At 40.9% G+C, this 12146-nt stretch overlaps 1 protein-coding gene across 2 annotated transcripts in view; it reads right to left on the reverse strand.

Annotated features, from left to right (window-relative positions):
* Positions 1-12146, reverse strand: part of LOC122412707 (endoribonuclease rege-1-like) — a 54510-nt gene that overhangs the window by 23983 nt on the left and 18381 nt on the right. The window lies entirely within an intron of this gene.

Here is a 12146-nt window from a genome sequence, read left to right on the forward strand (position 1 = left end):
GGAGATGGTATAAAATCGAGTATATTACGACGCAGTATAAGTAACGCGCGTTTGCTACCGCGCGTTGGTCCGCGCGCTTGTGTTTGTTCGCGGTACCTGCTATCTGGCGAGCGACCACACTCGCTATATATACAAGAGAAATAATAAATGTCGATTCGATCGGCGGAGTCCACCGTGGATATAAAACCGTATACACAGATGGAAAGCGACTCTTTGCTGCGGAGAGAAAGCCACACACGGGGTCCGATCCGCAGCTATCTCGAGTCTCTTGGGTGCGGAATATCCTGCTCTTCTCTTTCGCTCTCTTTCTCTGCGAAATGAAAATATACGAGCATTTCCTCGGGACGCGGAAGAAGCGCCCAATTTTCAGATTTTTCATTTTATTTCCTTCCATTCGAGCTCCGGAGAACTGAAGCGAGCAAGGTGCACGCCACGAAATTACAAAATCGTGTGTATACTTTTGCTGCAGGTACCAAACACCACGGAATTGGCTCCTAGGACAGAATGAATAGATCGTAAATCAAGCGTGATTAACCTGAGATTCCTTTTGTTTGTTTTTTTTCTGTACCGGGGTCTTGCGTCAATAAGAGTCTCCGGCCACTTGGGGAGCCGTGCAGCTCTAAGGAAAATGGATATTTGTGTGGGGATTCCAACAATTGTACAATTCCGCAACAGCGGAATGCCTCGGCGACTCGTGAGACGAGGAAAAGAGCGGGGAAACTCACTTTTCGGGTAATCGGAGCCACCGAAATTTGAATTGGCTGAAAAACGCGACTGAAAATCATGCAAAAAAGACCAAATTCGATCTAGATTTGCGCTCGTTTTGAATAACGATACGAATTAAAAATCCGAAACATCGACCGCTGGGATTCGCTAACACTTTCCAATTGCATGCAAATTCTAATTCGGGATTATGTTTTAGGATTATTTGGATTATATTTATATCGGGTTTTGTGGGATTGAGGTTAGTTCCAGATTGAGTTTAGGCTCCGTTTCACTATACTGAATCTCAATCGAGTCTCCGAATATAGATTTCGATCTGGAACGGACCTGGATGTCATTCAAGTTGACGTGGGCTCCATTCGGCTTCAATGGGAGCTCGATTCGCATATGAGGTGACCGAGATTTAGGACAGACAAAACTCAAAATAAACTACAAAGATTTTGGGCACACTTTTGCGCCGGGTTTCATCGATGTTCTTCCAGTTCCCGAGTGGTCAAGGATCGGACCTGTTCCTCTTCGTTTTCATCTCTATCCGTACGACGTCGTTGATTTTCATTGCGTTCCATTCATCCTGGAATTCCTAGTCTTCCTGCTGCGTCCTTCTCTACTCGACGTAAATCTCTCGTTCGCTGGTTTTTTGCACGTCCAAGAGGATATTGCGGCTACTTTCGATCGGCAGCGTTTCGTCTCGCACTCGCACCCAGAAGACGCTGTTGGCAAAGTGGTCCCAAGGAGGCTCACTCTTCTCGAAGCAAAATCGTAGAAATGTATTTCAAAATCATAAACCTTGTACTGCTTTTGCGTTAAAAAAGTTTTTCAATATGAAAAACGAGCAAGCTGCTCAATGACTTTCACGGAACGCTTCGAAACAATGAATATTCGTATCTCGTAAAGGTAACGAAGTTCTGCCATCGTTACATGCGCGATGATGATAATAATTCGACGATGCCATTCGTTTCTGCGACACATGCACACAGTAAAATTGCGCTTAGGGAGTTCTCCACGTATATCGCCTAGCATTATACGAAGATAGAGAAAGAGGAGGAGAGTGAGAGAGCAAATGCAAGGGGCTATCACCTCCCCCGAAGTGTGCGTGATCCCGGATACGACCGAGGCGAGAGAAGAGTTGGAATAACGCACCACGTACCATGTATATCTCTCGTCAAACAAACTAGTCTCTTATTTTACTCATATTGCTATATGCATTACTATAAACACGTCTATATCACGTTTTGTATAGGAAAACACGTATTCCACGTGCATATTATGTATACGAGATATTTTCCAATCCGATGATCAATCCTCACGAGTGTATAGGTATTTTCATACGAAATCGATTTTTTATAATTGCTCGAGCGTGTTTAGAGACTAGAGAATGGCGCTTTCGTTTTACAGTTTTATTTCGTTTCATCGTAATTTTGAAGCTGGTTTTATGCATTTTCGAGGGTGGACTGTACTCGGTTGTTTATATTTATGGAAAATCGAATTTAGATCAACGAAATTTTTGTACTGAGAAACGAGATTCGCTCATCGAACAAGATCCATTCGGTCGAACCCACCATATTTTAGTGCAACTAAATATAGGATTCCGTTCAACGAACATAACATTCTTCTGTCAGTTAACGAGCGCAAAAATGCTAACAGACTTTTTCGATATAATCAAAAGATTTCGTAACATATGATTTGAAAAAAATGAACTGTGTCGTTCAATAAATGCAATTTTCTTAGTTAAATACTCGAACCGTAAACCAGGATTTATCCACGTGCATAAATAAGTTGGAAAGAATTTTATCGGAGTATATGTCAGGTTAAGCGAACGCATGAGAAAACGTGCGCTATCGGTTGAGCCCACGCGTGACTCGAGACGTCCAAGTTAAGAAATATTCTTCAGAAGAACGAGAAGTTCACGCGAAGAGAGAATAAATGAGAGAGATAGAATAAAGGAGGGGAGGCTCTGGACACCGGACTTTGTCGATCGGAAGGTCCGAAGCGTGATATTACGAGTAACGAATGTGACTAATTACGAACCGATTAAGCTTCTCTCTCTCTGCCCCCACGAGCCTCTTGGTGAGGAGTGAAAGAGCGATGCCCAACGGGAGTAAATTAAACCGAGAATAAGGATTTTTAGCTACGCGCATTGCTCCTTCGCCTGGGGTACGCGAGCAGGGCAAAGGATTCGTCGTGAGAAGAAGACCCGCAGGAGTGCGGGGCGAGCGCGAGGAGATGAGATTCGAGAAAAGAAGAAACAAAAAAAGCAAAAGACAGTAGTATAGATCCGGAACTCAGCGCCGACTGATTATCTCCGCGAGATCTCTGGCTACGGTAAACACGAAAAGGATGACCCGGACCCACGTATGTGCTACGCGAGTATTGTTATACCTACGGAGTGTCTCAAAACTCTCGATCAGCTTTCGACTGAGATCCACCTTTGACCTTTAGCTCCCGAGTCACGGAGGCTTCCAAGCCCTGGCTTCGTAACCAAAAAATGAATGAATCAATAAAAATCCAAATAAGCGACGTGAAAATGCCAATCCATATAGGAATTTTTTCTTCTCTTGATGAAATCGTTCTCAGGCTCGGATCACGAAAAACTGTCGGACTTTTGGGTTCATTAGAGCAAAATTCATTACGACTCTGGTCTCACCCGATAATATTGCTTAGACATCCAACTAATATTGCGGGGAGCATGAGCACAAGTCTGCGATACTTTGGCCAAGGGAAGGACCTAACCCGCACAATTTGAAGCGCAACTTTATGCAACTCGAACCTTTTTTCTTGAGTACACGATTCACACAATTATACGTGGCTGCATAGCCGTGCTAGTGGCCACGGATATGTGTGCAGGCATACGTGAATGCATGTAATCGATGTTATATGTGTGAATCACGATTTTAGGGTTACCGGTTCTACAGATAAGGAGGATGTCGAGAAGGCACAACAATGTTCGCAAGACCCTCACTGGCAAATCGTCACGATTTTTCGTGTGGTAGACCCACTCGAGCCCCTTCCTTTCTCGCCGTTTTGAACCTTGACCCCTGATCACCTTCTTACCATTATTCTTTATCCCTCTTCACTCTTAATTCGTCTTCGTGACGAATTATTTATATTTTCTCGAGCCGCTACGCCTCAACGGGCATTCGTACGATGAGAATAAAAAGTATCATTTAATGATGTGTTTTGATGAGCAGCCGATTTACAATGAGGCCGAGAGACTTGTTCGATCTCACGAGACCGGGTTTCAAGCAATTTCGACGATCGCTATATAACTAGACTAGCCAAGAATTTTTATTGTTGGTTCCGCTAATTGGATTTAATCTTTCTCGACTCGTTTGAAAAAGTTTTGTCCCAAATAGCGTCTAGTGAACAAAAAAATTGTGAGATAACGCTGACTTGATGGATGCGAGGACGGAAGAAGGCCCTTGATGAATAAAGTATATATGCGGGCACGTACAGCAGTGGCAATGGAGAGCGGAGAGAAAGAAATACTATGGGAGAGAGATAAAGAATTATGCCTTCAATATTTATGCTTATTGCAATCCATACGAAAGGCTGTGGCAACGAGACACCGAGATATGGATACCAACTCTCAATGTATACCTATACACGTAATTTTAATCTTTACATACGTAGAAAAAGAGAGATGGAAAAATAAATTCATGCGCAATGTGAACCACGGCACTAGCGAGAGCGTACATAACACGATTCAGCTCCCGTGTGTTATTTTGCATTGCCAGTAAAACGCTCGATCGAGCTACGGTGTAAAGTCGTAAATGACATCTCAAATATGTATGTATATATAGAGTAAGCGGTTATGTATATAAACACACGTTATATATTATGCAGTTGGTAGCAACGAGAGAGACCTTTGAGCTCTCGCAGAATCTCTTTTTTGTTGCAATGACTTCTCATTCACTTTTCATGAAAGTCATATTGCAGTCTGTACAGATCGATGAAAATTGCATCGCTCGTGTACTGCGCACTCTCTGGTGACGGGTACTAACTTGGGAAAAATCTACTTTGGTTACTTACCGCTTTTACGATAATCAACGTGCTCTTATATGCTCTGCGAGAGGAAACTCGCGCGATTGACTTTTTCATGACGAACGTTGAGCACTCTCGCGTCATTCCTCGACTCTCGGTGAACCCGAGAAAATCTTTCGCAGTCACGACAAATCATTCCAAAGCTCAAAAGTTGGAAGGAAAGATCTGGATAGAGAGAGAAAGAGGACGAGGAGTCACGATCCCTCGGTCTCGTGTGTTTAGATATTGCAAACAATACAAAGCCCTCCCTCGATCTCTCTGGCCCTCCTGTTCTAATTCTTTTTCTCACCTACCCGTTTCCATAGTCATTATACTCTGAATAATATTTACGTTCGTATTTATCGTCTCGGATATATTATGTGAAAAGACGAAAAACTGTTGATACTTTGCGGCGAGCCGCGAGCAGCCGCTACCGCGTCTCTTGATTATCAAACCTTTTGTTAAGCTAATATTTACTCAGCAGTGACAAACCACTGTTCCCTTCTTTCCTGTTTTCACTAAACCAAGGATACGCGGTTTGGTCGCGCGGAGTAACTAAATATTTTGAATTTGATACACACCGTTAAAAGGATTAAGAGTCGCGATCGATCGTTATCCACGGATCAAATGTGGTCGTCGGCTAACTGGATCGTATCTTCGGTTTCAATCAGTCAAATGCCTGCTGTTGTATAGTTTCATTAGAAACTCAGAAAAAAATTGTCCGTTGTAAGCAATTGCAGCATTTTCTTCGATCGGTTTTTCCCAAGAGCCTTGTGCGTTTTTCAGAAATTCTATCGGCACATCGGCTTGGAACGAATTCCAACAAGAAAACTGGAAAAGTCATTGGGACTCGGAAAAAAAATAACGAAAATCTGATTCCTGCTCAACTAAAAAATAATACGAAAGCTGCATGCAACGAAGAGCGAAAATCATTGTTGCGCTTTTTAAATCAGATAAGAATCAGAAGTCGTTTGAATTGACACGGAATATCTGATACAAAGATCACGAGTCCGTGCCTTTCGACCGACAGTACATTCAATATCATGATTAATCGATAAGCCGGTATAATTTTCAGGCCCCTTTATACGAAACGCATTTATGACATATCGTCACGTGCCTGTATATTTTAGCCACAATAATGTAGCGACCGGAGCTTGTCGCAAGTCGGGACATTAACGAGCAGCGTTGTGAAACGTTGCTCGATGTTTCTCCAACTCGAGTGCAATGTCTTCCTGGTTCGCTATTGTCGATACGCTATATTACCGTTCGCTTATTACGATAGTGATTTATTATTAATTAATATGGAGAATGGTGAACTCGGGAAGCTGTGCTAGCGTGCTCTGAAACGCCCTGCTTCGATCTTTTATGACAAGGGGTTGAAACGCACTACATTAAACCAAATCCACATGCATATTTACCACTTACACGTATATTATCAACACGAATATAGGTGTTTAGAAAATCATCGATCCGTTTAATTGCTTCTCTCGTTCCGCTCCGTGGAATGCACCAAAATATGTATGCATACGTGACCACGAAACCAACGCTTATTAGCAAGGCTATACTGATATAATTATATAAATGTATCGAGATTACTGCTCACCATATAATGTAAATGTAAACACATTCTACTAGTGTTAGAATGCTAAATTGTGATCAGCGATAAGGACGTGAAGGGGGAATGAAAAAACTGCGAGGAAGGCAGACTTATTATCGATCGAATTGTTTCACGAGGATAATTCAATGCTTCGAGTATTATCACTTAACTATAATTTGTGTGATAAACAAGGTGACTTTTGTACTAGAAAATTTATCATTTGAATTTCGATGCTTCGACTGTTTGTAAGGCTTTTTCGATCGACCATGAAATAATTTTTGAATGTTTCTTTGATTTCGTTGAAGGTGGATCGAAGAGTAATGTTATTGGTCTATTTTTCCGGTTGATGAAGTTAGAAAACGTGTTCTTGACTCTAGGAACTTTCATGACACGTTTACAAAGTCACTGCGCTCGCTAAAATGTATACCGTACACGGGGAAAGCTCGACACCCACGCTCCGCTGGCCGAGTGAAATTTAATATTCACCTTGCAACGTGGAAATACGTCGTGAAAGAGACTGTGAATCGGACACATCAGGATCTTGCCGTGAATTAACAAGACTCTCGAGTTTTTCATGATTGCCAAGCTTGCAGGAACGACAATTACAAAGAGAACGGCGCATTCCTGATTTTTTCTCGACTCGTGTATACCCCTCATCACTAGAAAAAATGGATGTAAATTTTGTTACCACGTGCTTAAGCCTGTGATAAAATCTTTTTATATTTCTGTATCAAGGAATTTGCACAAAATATACGGACATCCGTTTGCAAATGAGTTCTATGAGACGGAGGAAAAATAATTTTACCTTAAGAACGTGTATAATAAAAAAGGAATTGAGAGAAAATGATAATGATGGGCATAAAATGACAAGAAAGTTTGAACGTTATACGTGATTAGTGAATAATGCTATAAAGTGAAAAATCGGTGTTTCTGGGCCAGGGGAAATCATGATCAGAAATGAGCGAGATCGTGATTATCGTTCGTGAGTTTAGTCCGTGTTGTAGAGGTTTTAACAAAGAATAGTATACGAATAAAGTGGAAAGAGTTGGTTTTCGACGTGTCGAAAGTAGTGGGCGAGGCCTCGAGAGGAACTGAGAAATCTTGAGGAGCAAGAGGAGATATCGCGAAAGCTTGCGATGTTAAAAGTCGAAGCGTGTGCACACGCGAGTTTCATAAATAATCGCGTTGGGCCATTCGTCAATCTTCGCACTTTCCTCGCCAGCTCGAGTGAGCACGGACCATGCGATGGTCGATATTACGGACACAAGTTCCCGAAGGTAAATCAACACGCGAATTTCACCTCCACTTTGCTCATTCAGCTCCGGGGGCCCCGAGAGCAAAAGAGAGTGCGGAATAAAAGAGGGAGGGAAAGAGACGAAAATCGATGCAGGAATTACGTTCCTGTACTGTATATACGACCACACGGATCTGGTATAAACGTTCACGATAAAATATCGAAGGCGCTAGCCCGGCAAAATGCTTGATCGTCTCTCACCTCTCTTGCCGATAATAACAAAGATCAAGAGACCCCGGGAAGTCGGAGGATAGAAAAAATGAAAAATAGAGGGTGGGGAATAATTCGTTCGTGGTCGAGGTATCTGCACGATTTCTATGCTTTGGTAGCCAACGCTCGATTTCCTCATTGATCGTGTCCAGGTATGAATTTCGTGTACAGCACTACACCTATAAATACGTATTTGTAACATTGACTGTCGATCGATCAAGAATAATTATCATTTTCGAACAAGGAACAAAATCTTGTGAAACATAAAACGTTGTCGACATATAGTTAATAAAAAAAATATATTACAATCCAACTAAACTCAAATTATTTTTCTACCTCATCATTCCACAAGAAACAATAATTCGGTGAAACGAACAATTATTTTCTGCCATTAAAACGCAAAAACTCTGCATCAACATCAAAATCATTTTCTCTGCAAAAGTTACACGAAACAGTACGAAGTGTACACATTTTTTAATAAAAAGATACACGCAGAGTCTATAAAGCACACACCGAAGAACAGTATCCTGCAAACGTGGCAAAGTACTTTAGAATTTGAAGTACACATAAATTTGCGAAGCGTGCAACTCTCGTTTAAATATATTGGTCTTTCTGATCTATGAAACTTTGAGATCTCTTGTTGAGGGCTCGTACAATACGCTCTACGGATTCAGATTGGAGACCCGAACACATACTTTCGTACCATTATAAATTATAATACGTACATTATTCCACTATATTCAAGAATTATCAATATATATATATCGATGTACTCGCTCATATCGTATATTTGTTCGAGTCTCGAGGTACCAACAGAGACAAAGATGGAAAGAGAGAGAGAGAGAGAGAGAGAGAGAGAGAGAGAGAGAGAGAGAGAGAGAGAGAGAGAGAGAGAGAGAGAGAGAGGACTATCGCGAATACGAATCAGTTCAGTATTCTGACCTTTACGTGGTGTAGTTCAGATACATTTTAATATTGTTGTATATACATGTACATATAATGTATACAATACATACGAATGGTAGTTACTTCTTCCACATTTGCATGAGCATTCGTACAGCCAAACTAAAAGCCTGTGTGTATGCAAATGAAACATATAAATATATGCTCATGTTGAAAATATGGGGGATCAATGGTAGGTACAACAATGACAAATGGCTCTTGCACGCAAACTCGATTGGCAATGCAACGGTCCACACGGACAATGCGGGCACGAACGAATATATTTAGATTCATCCATATATAGCGTATCTTTAGTCTCGATACGTACTAGGAATAAACTACTGTTCTTTCCTGTTTTGGGTTATATTTTCACTTTGGTTCGCGATGCTGGAGGGCGATTCTCGAATTCGTATTCCGGATGCACGATTCGGTTATTTTGGGAATTTTTTTTTCCGGAAATCTGTGTCATCAGATGGTCGGTTGAGAGCTTTGGGGGAATTCAGTTTTCCGAAGATTTTGTAACGAGAGGAGCGCGCTGATCGTTTCCAGCGATCTGGATTCACAAACGCTCATTTTATAGTAACAACGATCAATTTAAGGTTCGATGGTTTTAGCTTCACAGCGTCAGTATATCGCGAAACTAAATTTAGTTGAGTTATCTACGATAAAATTATGAAAGAATAGAAAAAACTGAATAATTTGAGACTCGACAAAAGAAATTGTTGGCTCCACTAATTTTGTGCCGACCAAAACGAATTCGATTCGATCAACAAGTTTGTTTCCAAATCTCCAATCAATTTTCCTACTCCACTGCAACTTATCTCTCTCTCTCTCTGTCGTTCCTTGTTTCTAAAAATTTACAGGCAATAACAGAGTGAACGTCCGGGTCATACGACACTTTTAGAGGGAATGAGACTCGAGAGCTTATCGATTTGCAGGATCGAGATCGAGATACGTTGACCGAGCTTTGCACACTCTGATCTAAATCTAGCGATCCGAGAATAGTGTTGTTAACCTGACGATGAGAGAAAGGAAGGATACGCAAAAGCAGACGGAGACTGATCGGTCTTTAGATGTTTCATGTGCACAAGCGTGACGTGTCAAAATTTGTTGAGGAATTGAATATTGAAAAAAGAAAATAGCAGCATGTATGAACGTTAAATGTTGCTGCATGATTAGTACAAAGCAAGAATCTCGGTGCAAGAGAAAGATCGACGATTGAAACCGGTATTCTATTGCAGATTTATTGTTTGTTTATCACACAGAGCAATTGAAATCGCTGCATCGTATCGCATGTTGCACGTATCGCGCCACATTATCCTGGGATACATGAAATTTCGTAGCTGCCAAATAAAGCTTACCGGACGAACGATAGTATGCGAATGCAACATCTGAATAAATTGAAACCAATTAAAATGAATGTAATTGGATTAATATATCGCTTCATTGGAATGGAACAAACGGTGACGTAATTCCGGGACTGTTTCCATGCAGAAACAATGAATTACTGGATAAAATGGTGCGATAAATGTTGACCAGTGTAGCGATATACATCGCGTTCATTTATCCAAAGAATTTTTTTATCCTCAGTGCCAACATGTATATATGGAATATATATAGCTCTGACTACGGACATTAGAAGCGGAGGGAAAAGCATGCAGGTTCATTCGATTTGTCTTGGAAGAAATATATTTATATATTTGCAGCCAGAAAATCCATGATCGCGATAACGAATAGCTCAGTCCAATGCATCGGTGTGATGCTTCCAAGCACATATTAAATTATACGCATACACATTGCTTTATTTATTTATTTATTTATTTATATGTATATAAACATATTGTTGAGAACATAGAATGCAGGTGAGAGGTGGGGTCGAATTCCTCAATCGATTATCGATTTCTCGACGCAGCGCTATGAAGTCATAAACGAAAGCAAGTCATTTTTCGTTTTCATTAGATCCGTGAGAACGGAGCAATTATTTATTGTCAGCGATATAACGTCATGGGACTTAACAGACCGCACCAACCCCGGATACATCATTAAACGTTACGTAATTGAAGAAAAGGTATGACAATGAATCCTAATGCGCGTCGTGCCATGTTCTGTTGGTTTCAACTCGAAATAATCATCTCCAAGTGCTGCAGGTACTAATATACTAATTGGAAGAAAGTATTTTTATTTGATATTCGTGATACGAAATCGGATGTTCTTTCCGCATATGTGGATCGTCCATCGAGAAGTGTCCATAAATCGTCATCAACGTCGGTGAACAACAAATGAATATTGCAATTAAGGAAGTTGAGGCATTAGAATGAAAATGATGTCACCGCTTTTAAACCGATTGCATCTTATAAAGTGAAGTGTAAAAAAAAATCAGTTAATTTTCAGACAGTTTAGGAGGGTCGTTGCTGAGAAAAATCAATAACAATTTGGGCCAAATAACATGTAATTTTATGGAAGTCAAGACACATTCAGTGATATCTCCGTTAAAAATGATGCTAAAAATATGAAATTTTTTGGGCAACATGAGCAAGGCTTGCCGAATAATGTCAATTTTTTTCAGATTTATTAGGAGATTTGCTGAGATTATATTAATAATAATCTGTTTTCCGTGCAGTTTTTTGAGGCTAGGATCGTCACCGTTCGTGTTTTCGACTGAGCTTTCACCAGTTTTTCGTCTTTTTTTCCCCAACTTTTCTTTAAAGTGTATGCAACATTGACAAACTGTAAACTGGCCTAACTTTTGAAAGGTACAGGTCATCACTTTTGGGTAAAAAAAATGACTGTACAGCCTCAACTTCTTTAAGGAATTTGCATTATCACAGACGTCTGTAAGCAGGACAATCGGCTGGACGATTGTATGCGTTAGCAGACTTACTAGAGACTTCATTCTAGCATTTGGCGACGAACCAGAGTCCAAGATCGACTCGTTTCTCATGTGCGTGGGTCAAACGACCAGAATAGTGTGCGGATGAATGGACTCTTCGTTAAAAAATGATGCGTAATCCGCGGCTGTACTTTGTACGATTTCTTCTCATACAAAAGTGTCCTGTGCAGAGGCTATTCGGCATTTTCTTATGCGCCAGATTTTTTTTTTTTTTTTTCTTTTTTCAAACACTATTTTACCTTCGAAGTTCGAAGGTTATTCGACAAGGAAATGAAAAAATCTCATGCCCCTTGATTTATTGCTCCGTTTACCCACCACGCGTGCACATTGGGCGATCCTGGTTTTTGGTAACCCGCCGACAGACCCAGCATTCTCTGGTTCGTACTTCATTTCGATCGATCAAGGTGCGTGCACCGAAAACCCACACCCTCCACCATCCACCAGCACGTTAATTCGAGTCGGTGTCAATC

This window comes from Venturia canescens, chromosome 6 (genome assembly GCF_019457755.1).
Source record: "Venturia canescens isolate UGA chromosome 6, ASM1945775v1, whole genome shotgun sequence".
Lineage (NCBI taxonomy): Eukaryota > Metazoa > Arthropoda > Insecta > Hymenoptera > Ichneumonidae > Venturia > Venturia canescens.